At 40.1% G+C, this 12,838-nt stretch overlaps 1 pseudogene; it reads left to right on the forward strand.

Annotated features, from left to right (window-relative positions):
- The first annotated feature begins 772 nt into the window (after positions 1-772).
- LOC124845923 (exocyst complex component EXO70B1-like) lies at positions 773-2,302 on the forward strand (annotated as a pseudogene).
- The last annotated feature ends 10,536 nt before the right edge of the window (positions 2,303-12,838 follow it).

Raw genomic sequence — 12,838 nt, forward strand, 5'->3', positions numbered from 1 at the left:
TAGGAATACTGAACCAGACAGAAACCAGAAACACTCAGCATTATGTTATCTACTCAGGCGACCAGAAATAGAGGGTTGCATAAAAGACTAAAACGAACGTACTAGAGAGGAAGAAACTCACCGGCTCAGAATCATAAACTGATTGGTTTAAACGAAAGCTCTTGTCGTCGGGAGTGTTCAGACGGTGCCTGAGAGGTGATTGGAAGAAGAAATGGTGAGGTTTTCTTAGAGAGAAGGAGGAGATTTTAGAGAGAAGGAGGAGAAAAGAGTTTCAGTAGTTTGGAGAAGAAGAAAGGCATGCAGAGAAGTGACACGTTATTTGAAATTTGGTCTTAAATACTGCCGTCACCCAAAACGAACAACCACTCTCCTGCAGCCACCTATTTTCCACTAACTAAGACGCTCACTCCCTTCTTGACACATGGATTCCATTACTTGAGATTTTTGGGTGTGTTTTAATGGGGTCTCACAGTTCTTCTCGGAGGTGATTATTGATATCTCGAATTAATTGGCTTTGTGTTTGATACATTTTCAGGATTTTATTGTTTTTCTGATCGCATGAGGGGATTATTTCAAGTAGCATTAATTGCAAAAGAACTACCCAGTTTTAAGTCAACACGTAAAAGATTGATGGAGCTTTCCCACTTACTTCCTTTGAAATGTCTACAATAAAATATAATAAAATAAAGGGATTAAACCCCCCATCCAAAAGAAAAAACAACCATGGTTTTTTTACTGAAAGCAAACCTTGCTTAAAAACAGAGTGCTCATGCTCATCAAAATTTGGAGTTGGCTACATCAGCCAAAGGTATGGAGATTTGTGTGTTTTGCTTCATCTATCGTTGGCCTTATCTGTTACGCTTTGAGCTCCTCTTTCAATCATTTACTTGGAAATTGGACCTGGTGGAAGTTACTTCTTTACATTGTTTTCGGTTTTTTAATCTCCCTTTCTACCTTGTTTGCAAAGACATGGGAATACTCCAACTCTCGCTGTTTGGAAGCTCACACAGCATTCTCTGTTTTGTTTATCACTTCTGTATACTCCTTTTTCCATGATAAAGATCTGAAATAGAAAGCAGATGCCTATAGTTTGCTTTCTTGTGTTGCTTTTGCTATCATGTCTCTAGGCTTGTCTAGGCTGAGTCAATTAGGATTTGATGTTGATCTCCTGTATTTTTTTTGTGGACTTCTGACGGTACAACTCATGAAAATAAAACTGTGGCTAGTCACTGTTGGGGGAGCTTTCAGTTATTCCCTCATCCTTCTTCGTTCCAATTTGGATCTTCAACCAAGAAGTGGGTATCATGGACTTCAACACCAAGACCATGTAGTAGTTGAAATTGGTTCTCATTCACAACCACAAGGAATCAGTAATAGTGTTACTCAAGTGGATTCAACCCGAACCATTATGGCTAGTTCACAACCTCATCCTGTCATTGATATGGTCTGGCCTTCAAGAGGAACAAGGCGTAGTGCTTCTGTATTAATTTCACCTCAAGAGGGTGGCTCTGGTGGTGGCCCTCCCGAAAACATTTATGGTACCGAGGACAACATGGTGATGGATTCATTGTCGTCAGAAATGATCATCAAGCTTCGTGAAAGTGTACAGAAGGTGGTGTCAGATGGATTTGAGGAGGAATGCTTGCACGTGTACAGTAATTGGTGGGGGAAGTTTCTGAAAGAGAGTCTCTAGGCATTAGGGTTGCAGGATCAAGAGCTCAATGGGGAGGACATTAACAAGTCGGAGAAGATTGAGAGGCTGATAAAAGCTATGAACATAGCCGCGAGGATACTCTTTTCCAATGAAGAAAGACTCTTCAATCGTGTCTTTAGGGGCTCCATTTTCAATGGGGAGTTTCATTTCAGAGAACATTGAACGGAATTGGCTCCTAGTCTGCTGAACTCTGCCCTTGCCTGTGAAACTTGGAGCCATTTCTTGCGCAACACATTGGAGGAGTTGATACAAGAGTTTGAATCATTTACAACACTAATAAATATTGTACTTCTCCTGATAAAGCAGAGATTGTGCATTTATGAGGCTTTGGAGGATGTATCACTCAATCCTGGTGGCGGGATTCATCCTATTACCCTTGAAGGGATGTACTGTATTTATTTGGTTTACAGAAATAGGAAAAATAGGAAACTTAGGAAAGATTTAAAGGAGGGAACGATTCCAGCATCTTTGTACATAGACAAAGTGAGAATTCTGTTACAGAGTAGTTTGGACGAAAAGTCCAAAAATGGTAATAAGTTTGAAGTGTTGTACACTAGTACAAAATTAGGCTTTAACGTCACCCCGTAGACGTCGAACCACAAAATAACCAACGTAAATTATTGACCGGTGGCATTTCTGTAAATAAGTGGGCATATAGACGTCTGTAGGCGGGGCCCCGACGTCTATAATATTATAGACGTCGGGGCCCCCTTTAACAGACGTGTATATGCCTGACAGGTAGGTGAAAAGTAATTTTTTCCAGCCTTAGAGACGTCCGATCACGCCATCCGACGTCTAAATGGCCTGATGAAAAGTTTTTTTGGACGTCATATTAGTGAGGGCCTTGACGTCTAGGCCAGAATAGACATCGGTTCACTTGGGGAGTCGACGTCTAGTTTGCTGTTAAATCATACATCAAACCCGCTGTTACGAGCACCACTTTATCATCTTCCTTCTTGCCTTTTCTCTCCGCGACATTGCTTTTTTAGGTGCGTTTTTGTCTCTTTTGAACCGTTTAAACGTATTTTTATTCCGATTATATTAGTCTTTCCTTGATTATCTTTCATTTGAACCGATTTAAAATGAGTTTTTGTTGTTTTCAGTGCAGTTTCCTCGTAAGAAAAGCTTGCGTCTTTTGGATGTCTTATAGCATTTCAACCCAAAACCAAACTTCGGTCCTTGCCTCGTTCTATTGTCACTGTTCGTTTTCATTGGCGGTTTTAATGGAACTAGGCAAGGACCCAGATTCGATTTTCGGTTGAAATGCCATTAGAGATCCAAAAGACGCAACCTTTTCTTTGACGAAACTAGCAAAGAAAGAAGGTGCTACTACGCTACCTAGAGACACGAGCTGCAGTAGACATCGGTTAATGCAATGTCCGATTTCTAAAGGGTTCCATAGACGTCGCACAATGAAATGTCCGACGTCTATGGAGCCCTTCAGACATTGAACATTGTATTAACCGACGTCCATGGAGCCCCTTAGACGTCGGTGGTCATGCAGTAACCGACGTCTATAAAGACGTCGGACCTGTTGGAGTCCGACGTTTGATTAACGTCACCCACAAAGACGTCGGTTCTGGAGCTGACGTTAAAAGGCCAAAATAACATATGTTAAATGCCCTTTCTACGCTAGTGGTACTACATTAAATCTCAACATCGAAGTAGGGAGAACAAACTTAGACTAGGTTTAGATGAAATGATTTCACCTATGTTGATTTACAGGATGATAGAGCTTTTAGAGAGTAGTTTAGAAGCCAACTCCATAAACCCAACAATGGCACATATCAAAACTCATAAGGAGAGAAAATCAAGAAAATCGAAGGCACGAGCTTCATTATTTGCTGTTGTCTCTTCTGAAATCTTTCCCAGAATCATGACGATAAAATTAGCTTTTGAAGTCTGAAATTTCTTAAAAAAGGAGTATGAAGGAGATGAAAGGATTAAAGGAATGAAAATTCTAAATCTAATTAAGGAGTTTGAATTCTAGAAGATGGATGAATCTGAGACAGTGAAGGAGTACTTTGAAAAATTACTCAAAATCGTAAACAAAGTAAGATTACTTGGTTCTGAATTTCCTGATTCCAGATTAGTACAAAAAATTCTTGTAACTATTCATGAAAGGTTTGAAGCTACCATTACTTCCCTCGAAAACTCCAGAAATTTGTCCATTATTAGTTTGGCAGAATTGTTGAATGCATTGCAGGCACAAGAACAAAGAAGGCTTATGATGTCTGAAGGATCTATTGAAGGAGCACTGGCTACGAAGGCTAGCTCGAGTTATGGGCGAAAAGAAAAAAAAATTGAAAGTTACAGGGACAACTCTGATTTCTATCCTTGTAAACATTGTGGAAGAAAAAATCATCCATCTTCAAAGTGTTGGAGAAAACCAGACTAGCAATGTGAAAAATGCTTGAAGATGGGACATCACCAAAGAATTTGTAGAAGCAACAATCAGCAAAAGATAGTCACACAAAAGAATGTCTTACAAAAGAATGTTGCTCAAGTTGCTGATGAAGAAGAAGAGCAACTTTTCGTGGCCACTTGCCTTGCCATTCCTAATTCAAGTGAGAAGTGACTAATTAACATTGGATGCACTAATCATATGACATTTGATCGTGATCTTTTTAAGGAATTGGATACTTCTGTGATTTCCAAAGTAAAGATTGGAAATGGAGAATACATTGAAGTCAAAGGAAAAGGGATAATAGTAATTGAAAGTGTTTCAGGTACAAAACTTAACAAAGATGTGTTATTTGTACCTAACATCAGTCAAAATTTGTTCAGTGTTGGCCAGTTGATTCAGAAAGGTTTCAAATTCATCTTTGAAAGTGATAAGTGTTTGATCAAAGATACAAATGACAATGAGGTATTCAACATACAAATGAAAGGAAAAAGCTTTGTGCTTGATCCAATGAAGGAGGAGCAAACAACATTCTCTGCAACAAATGTCCACACTGAAGTTTGGCACAAGAGGCTTGGACACTTCAATCATCCAACTATTGTGAATTTGCAAAGAACGAAATTGGTTCAAGATCTCCCTTGTCTTGAATATGAAATTCTAGACTATAGAACTTGTCAACAAGGAAAGCAATCAAGACTTCCATTCAAATAGTCAACTTGGAGAGCTACAGAAAAGTCGCAATTGATACACACAAATGTGGCAGGATCTCACAACACTCCATCTCTAAATGGCAGTAGGTATTTTTTGATTTTTATAGATGACTACTCCAGAATGTGTTGGATATATTTTCTTAAATACAAGTCAGAAGTTGCGAGTATATTTTGGAAATTCAAGCAATGGATTGAAACACAAAGTGGTTATAAAATTCAAGCATTGAGACCAGACAATGACAAGGAGTACACTTCAAATCAATTTAATTCTTTTTGTGAAGAAGCGGGAATTGAACACCAACTCATATGCACCATATACTCCACAACAAAATGGAATAAGTGAAAGAAAGAACCGCACCATTAGGGAGATGGCTCGATGTTTAATGTTTGAGAAACATTTGCCAAAAGAGTATTGGGATGAAGTTACACACACTGTAGTCTTCCTTCTTAACAGGCTTCCCACAAAAGTTGTCATAAAGAAAACTCCATATGAAGCCTGGTATGGTTTTAAACCCTCTCTGAAAAATCTCAAAGTATTTGGTTGCTTGTGTTTTGTTTATATTCCACAGATAAAACGAGATAAGTTAGACAAAAAAGCAAAAGCTGGGATTTTTGTCGGGTATAGCTCAAACTCTAAAGCTTATAGAACTTTTCAACCAAACACTAGGAAAATTTTAATAAGCAGAGATGTTCATTTCATGGAAAATGATGAGTGGGATGAAGAACAAGGAGTTGAATTTCATGATCAAGTTTCAAAATCTCAACTTGATACAAATGAGCTAATTAATGACATTTCAATTAGAGGTATAAGATCAATTTCTGATATTTACCAAAGATGTAATGTGGTTGTACTTGAACCAACAGATTTTTGGGAAGCAGAAAAAGATTCCAAATGGATTACAGCAATGAAAGAAGAACTCTTAATGATTGAAAAAAATGAAACGTGGAAGTTGGTGAGAAGACCCACAAATAGAAAAGTGATTGATGTGAAGTGGGTGTTTAAAACAAAGTTGAATCCTGATGGCTTAATCAACAAGCATAAAGCCATACTTGTTGTAAAAGGGTATGCTCAAATTTTTGGTGTTGATTTTTCTGACACTTTTGCTCCTGTTGCAAGATTAGACATAATCAGACTTATGTTGGCAATAGTTGTACAAAAGGGTTAGAAAGTTTACCAACTTGATGTTAAGTCAGCGTTCTTAAATGGTTTATTGGAGGAGGAGATTTATGTTGAGCAACCCGCAGGTTTCACTGTGAAAGGGTAAGAAGATGATGTGTACTTGCTTAAAAAGCCTTTATATGGCCTAAAACAAGCCCCTAGAGAGCATGGTACAACAGAATTGATGAGTACTTGATGAAATTAGGATTCAAGAGAAGTCTTAATGAAGCTACCCTCTATATTAAAGGTGATGAATTACATTTCATTTTTATCTCATTATATGTGGATGATTTGCTGGTTACAAGAAGTAATGAAGAACTTGTGAGAAAATTCAAAGAAGATATTAAGAAAATTTTTTAGATGACAAATTTGGGGGGAAATGACTTATTTTCTAAGAATGGAAATAAATCAAAAAAATGGAGAAGTATTCATATGTCAAAAGAAGTATATTATAGAAATTCTAAAAAAAATTAAAATGGATGAATGCAAGAGCGTAGATACTCCAATGTGCCAGAAGGAGAAGTTGAACAAAAAGGATGAAGTCGAACCAGTTGATGAAACTTTTTATAGAAGTCTAGTTGGTTGCTTAATGTACTTAACAACTACTAGACCTGATTCTTACATTTTGTAAGTCTATTATCTAGATTTACAAATTGTGCAACTGAGACACACGTTATTGCTGCAAAAAGAGTCCCGAGGAATGTGAAAAGAACATTAAATTTTGGAATCAAATTTTGTGCAAGTCAAGATGACACACTACAAGGATATTCTGATAGTGACTGACGAGGTTCGCTTGATGATCTGAAGAGCACTTCATGCTACTGTTTCTTATTTGGATCATGTGTGTTCTCATGGTGTTGTAAAAAGCAAAATACTGTAGCACAATCTACAACAGAAGCTGAATTTATTGCAGCCAACGCTGCGGTAAATCAAGCCTTGTGGTTAAGAAAGATTTTAGTCGATTTAAATATGAAGCAAGAAAGATGCACTGAAAGATTTGTTGACAATCAAACTGTTATTTCTATTTCAAGCAATCCCGTTTTTCATGAAAAAACCAAACATTTCAATATCAAATTATTCTTTCTCAGAGAAGTGCAAAAGGAAGGTACAGTTAGCTTGACTTATTGCAAATCTGAATTGCAACTTGCTGATATATTTACCAAACCTTTACCAAAAAGCAAGTTTGAATTTCTTAGAGAAAAGCTTGGAGTTTGCAGCAACCAAAGTAAGGAGGAGTGTTAAAGTTATACTTCAGTTGCAGCAGTTACAACAATTTCTTCTTTCATTTAATTTTTGTTTTATTCTTTTAAAGATGTTTGACTGTTTCAAACAGCTTAGTCTGTTTCAAATTTTTTAGGAAGTTGTTAAACATGGAATTGTGTCCCATGTTGTCAATACCAAATTTCGTCCGGATCGTTTTTGGCTTTATATAATCTATTATTTATTTCTTTGTATCTTTATTTTTGTTCTCGTTTTTGTCTTGTATTTATTTATTGTTACTTGTTTTTTTGTTTGTTATTATTATTTATTATTATTTGTTTTTTTTGTTTTTATTTATTATTATCGTCATTTTTGTTTTATCTATTTTTATATGTTATCTTATTTTTCTCCATATATATGTATATATATTTTTCTTACGTTATTTTTATTTTAAAATTTTACTATTTAGTTATTGCTTTTATTTTTATTCTATTTTCATTTTAGTATTAAGTAAAGGAAAAATATAAGAAAAAGATTTGAAAAAGAAAGGGAGGTTGGCTGGAACGTGGGGAACAGAAAAGCAAGAAACCGTTTTCTGCAGAGTGGCGGTGATGGCAGAGGCGCGATTTGGGTGTACGATTTTGGTACAGAGAATGGCACAAAAGACAAACACGGAGAGAATTGCAAAGAGCACAGAGAGTAGAGAGAAGGAGAATTCTGGTTGGGACAGAAAAGAAGGGGCAAATATACACACAGCGGGGGTTGTTTGGGGGCATCCATCATCTTCGATCATTGGTGGAGAGCTCCAGGGGACCTTCAACTTCATTGGATAATCATCCATTGCCGAGAAGGAGACATTGGCACCTGCAAAGAGAAACAAGAGACACCATTCAACAAGGAAAGGGAAGAAGAAGCCAGTCAAAAGGGAAAGGAGAGATTCATTGGAGGCGCAAGGTTGGCAGTAGCAATCGGATCTTCAAGAGGTAAGTGATGCCTCGCACTCCATGTTCTCCCATGAATATACCTCTGTTAAGTTGTTGTTAAATTAGCATATGATTGTGTCATGGTTATTTGTATGCGGGCCATTGTTACCAAACACCATCGTCACCCTCCCCACATTCACTGAATCATCATCCATCATAACCTCATGACCACGGTCCATCATCTTCATCCCTTTCCTCTTCATTTTCATCTCCAACGCCTGATACCACACGACCAAACCTCAATATTGGATCCCCCTCCCCGAATCATCAACCATATTCACTTCAACCATATTCATTTGCCACAACCATCACATACAACCACATACTCCTTCATCTTCAGAAATTCAACTCAAGCAGAGACCCCAACCCATACACCATTATCACGGAACCTCCATCCCAACTCACGCATAACACCACCATCCTCAACCTGCATTGCACAAAGCCACAGCCAAGAACAGTGACCAATCTCCGACACCCATCATCCGCATTCACCCACTGCCACAAGCCATACTTATACCACGGGGACACCTAACATCTTCATCCTTATACCACCTCCAGCAACAATCTTCATCCATTCCAACCAAAAAAAAACACCCAACAACCCAAGCACAGAAATAGAAAATAGAAGAGTAGAATAGGAGAGCCCATCGGTGGCGGCCTCCAAGGCTGACGGCGCCGCGGTTGGAAACGGTCCCGGTGGCGTTTGGGTTTGCCGCCAATGTCAAGATCGGAGGAGGTGGTGGCGTGGTGACTGGGTCGCGGTGGTAAGCGGCGGCCAGTTAGGCAGGCGCGGCGCAGAGACGCCAGAGAGGAACCCCTCCCTGGGTGGCTGGATCGAGGCGCGGTGGCTGGTCCAGAGGGGGGCGGTGACGCGGTGCCCATCTTCGTCGCGGTGGCGGATTTGGTTCGGAGGTGGCGGTGGCCGGTTCCAGCCGAGGTGGCGGCGGCGTGCCTCCCAGCCCTAGGCTTTCCTGGTCAGAGAGAAAGAGACCTGGGTCTCGATGGAGGGAGGCAGGTGTAGAGTGAGAGAACCCCTAAGGGAATTCTAGGTTAGAAAACAGCCGGGTGGGCCAAGCCCAAAAATAACGCACGTTAAGCCTTTTTAGAACGTTCGTCCCCTACCTCCTCAACGAACGTCTGTCCGTCCACTTCTTGGACGGACCATTTGGTGACCAACTCCCAACCGAACGCTCGCCAACAACGAACGCTCGTACACAGCGAACGCTCGTCATTCAACGACAACAACGAACGCTCGATCCAACGAGCGCTCGTCATTCAACTCCTGACCGAACGCTCGTCCCCAACGAGCGCTCGTCCTTTCCCCGAACGACCGTCCCCAACGAACGCTCGTCCCAACGAGCGCTCGTCATTCAGCCCTTTCCCAACGAACGTTCGTCCCCAACGAACGCTCGTCCCAGCGAGCGCTCGTCATTCAACGCCCAACGAACGCTTCGTCCCCAACGAACGCTCGTCCCAGCGAGCGCTCGTCATTCAACGCCAACAACGAACGCTCGTCCCAGCGAGCGCTCGTCATTCAACTCCAAACCGAACGCTCGTCCCAGCGAGCGCTCGTCATTCAACGCCAAACGAACGCTCGTCCCAGCGAGCGCTCGTCATTCAACTCCAAACCGAACGCTCGTCCCCAACGAGCGCTCGTCATTCAGCCCTTTCCCAACGAACGTTCGTCCCCAACGAACGCTCGTCCCAACGAGCGCTCGTCATTCAACTCCAAACCGAACGCTCGTCCCCAACGAGCGCTCGTCATTCAGCCCTTTCCCAACGTCCGCTCATGATCCCCCAACGCTCGTTATTTTTTATTTGTTTGTTTTCCTTATTTCATTTTATTCTATTTCATTTATTTTTGTCTATCTTATCTCATTTGTTTTATTTATTTCTTTTATTTTTATTTTCATTTTTATTTTGTTCTATCTACTTATTCTAGATATCTACCTATCCTAAAATATTTAATAATGCAATATTTACAATTTAAATAAATGAATTTATCAAAATACGTTTTGAAGGTTTAGGCACATGTGTGATCGCACGCATCGTCCTTGTGCTAAAATCCTTTTCCCTTTCTTAATTAAAATTACAAAAAAATATGTTTTGAAGGTTTAGGCACATGTGTGATCGCACGCATCGTCCTTGTGCTAAAACCTTTTCCCTTTCTTAATTAAAATTACAAAAAATTATGTTTTGAAGGTTTAGGCACATGTGTGATCGCACGCATCGTCCTTGTGCTAAAACCTTTTCCCTTTCTTAATTAAAATTCCAAAAATATGTTTTAAAGGTTTAGGCACATGTGTGATCGCACGCATCGTCCTTGTGCTAAAAACCTTTTCTTTTCCTTAAGTAAAATTAACAAAAAATATGTTTTAAAGGTTTAGGCACATGTGTGATCGCACGCATCGTCCTTGTGCTAACAACCTTTTCTCTTTCTTAAACAAAATACAAAAAAAAGGTATAAAATCTTCAAAAAAAAAACCCGAAAACATCAACAATTTTAAACAACAAACAATCTTCCTACCCAGAACTACGTGATCCTTGATTCTCCATCAAAAGTGGAGATACGTAGGAGCAAGGCTAGCCCTTGTAGGTTCACTTCCCCAAAAATCCAAATTTATCCATAATCATTTTCCAAACAAAATTTTCTAAACAATTTTCAAACAAATTTTCAAGCAGTTTTCTAAAAGAACTACGTAACCCTGATTTCTCATTTTGAATGAGAATACGTAGGAGCAAGGTCAATCCTTGTCGGGCCCAAAAAACTAAAAAATATATTTTGTTTCTTTAGAGTTTTATTTTAGGGGATAGTTAAACATTTAGAAAACCACATCATATTCGTGCATTTAGTTAAAGGTACTGCCTTAGGGCAGGCGTTGTGGGGTGCTAACACCTTCCCCACGCGTAACCGACTCCCGAACCCAATCTTTGGTTTTCGTGGACCGTGCTTTATCGTTTTATGGTTTTTCCGTAGTTTTCCAAAATAAACTATGGTGGCGACTCCAAAATCTTTTTTTTTCTAAAACCCCGATTTCTTTTTGGATCGTCGTCCCGTCGCGATTCCGGTTGCGACAGATGGCGACTCCGCTGGGGACTGTCGAGAGTCAAGCCATTTAATTAGATGCTCGATTCTGATGTGGTTTTGCTTTATGTTTTCCTTCCCATTTTCTTTATCTATGTTTGATATTTTGAATAATTGCATGAGTTGCTTGAATTGTCCTATATTGAACCCTAGGGTAGAAAACATGTTCATACCTGCCTGGGAAATTTTCTGGTTGTTTTGCAGGTGAGGGTTTGGGTGTGCATAATTTTCTCCCTTCACACACACACTTTCAGCATATCATGAGTGGGGCCCTATACCCGGGTCTGAGCGTAGCTTAGAATTAGAGGAGTTGTGTAGCGGTGTCATTCTGGGATGTACTTCCTGTCTGGCTATCGTGAGAACTCCAGCTAGAGTTTGTTCTCTTCACTTGTGTCTCCTCATCTAGTTGATTACTCGACTGTTGTGGAGATGCTATGAAGGGGACCATAGCTCTAGTGACCATTGACCTCTAGGTTCAGGAGACCATCCTTGTGAGATTGCATATACTTGACGTCGAATCCAAGCCATTGAACCTTTATTAGGGCACAAAGGGAAAAACGTGTATTCTTGTAATCCTCACGCTGTTCGTTCTCTTTCAAAAATTATGTTATTGCATTTTCATGCCATGCACGCATTTGATTCATCGTGTTGTTTTATTATCATGCATCATATTCATGCATCATTTAGTAACATGTTGGTTTTAGGGGAAATCACAGGTATACACTGACTTCACACAAGATGGATGTTGACACCAGATCTGATGCTACACTGCATACCAACTCCGCCATTTTAAGAAAGAAGTCTAGCCTAAGGACACATGTTGGAAATTTGACCGGGTTGATAAATTTAGGCCGAAGACTCAAGACCATACAGAGAGAAGCCTTCGGGAGGAAATATGGGAATTTGTTGAGTTTAATGGAGGTGAAAGTACAGTTGCCCGCTATTACAGCTCTAGCTCAGTATTATGATTCCCCCCCTGAGATGTTTTACCTTCCAGGACTTCCAGCTGGCGCCAACTGTAGAAGAATTTGAGCATATTCTGGGCTTGCCATTAGACGGTACCAAGCCATATCAGCACTTGGAGCATCATGCCTCTGTTTCTACCCTTGCTGTTATAATGAAATTACAGCCCAATGAATTGGAGAACCGGTTGATAACGAGACATCAAATTCGGGGGCTGACACAAGGTTACCTTGAACAATATTTGCACGACCTGGGCGATAGGGAAGAATGGGAGACCTTCATGGATGTACTAGCCCTCACTGTGTTTGGCATTGTCCTGTTTCCCAAGCTGGAAGACTTTGTAGATTACACTGCTATTGATGTCTTCGTGGCAAAAAAGACGAGATCAGAAAACCCCGTAACAGCAGTCCTCGCAGATGTGTATGGGACTATGAGTTTTTGCCAGGAGAGAAAAGGGAAGAGGATTCTTTGTTGTTTGCCGGCGTTATATGCGTGGATGACGGCACGAGTATTTAAGGGGGTAGTCGATGTTAGAAGTTCACCTGAGAATCTGTCACATCAAGGAGGTAATGGGTGGGCTCTTTTCTTTGCCGGTTTGAGAGAGGGAAACGTAAAATGGC

This window comes from Vigna umbellata, chromosome 1 (assembly GCF_029865625.1).
Source record: "Vigna umbellata cultivar VRB3 chromosome 1, Vumbellata_1.0, whole genome shotgun sequence".
Classification (NCBI taxonomy): Eukaryota; Viridiplantae; Streptophyta; class Magnoliopsida; order Fabales; family Fabaceae; genus Vigna; species Vigna umbellata.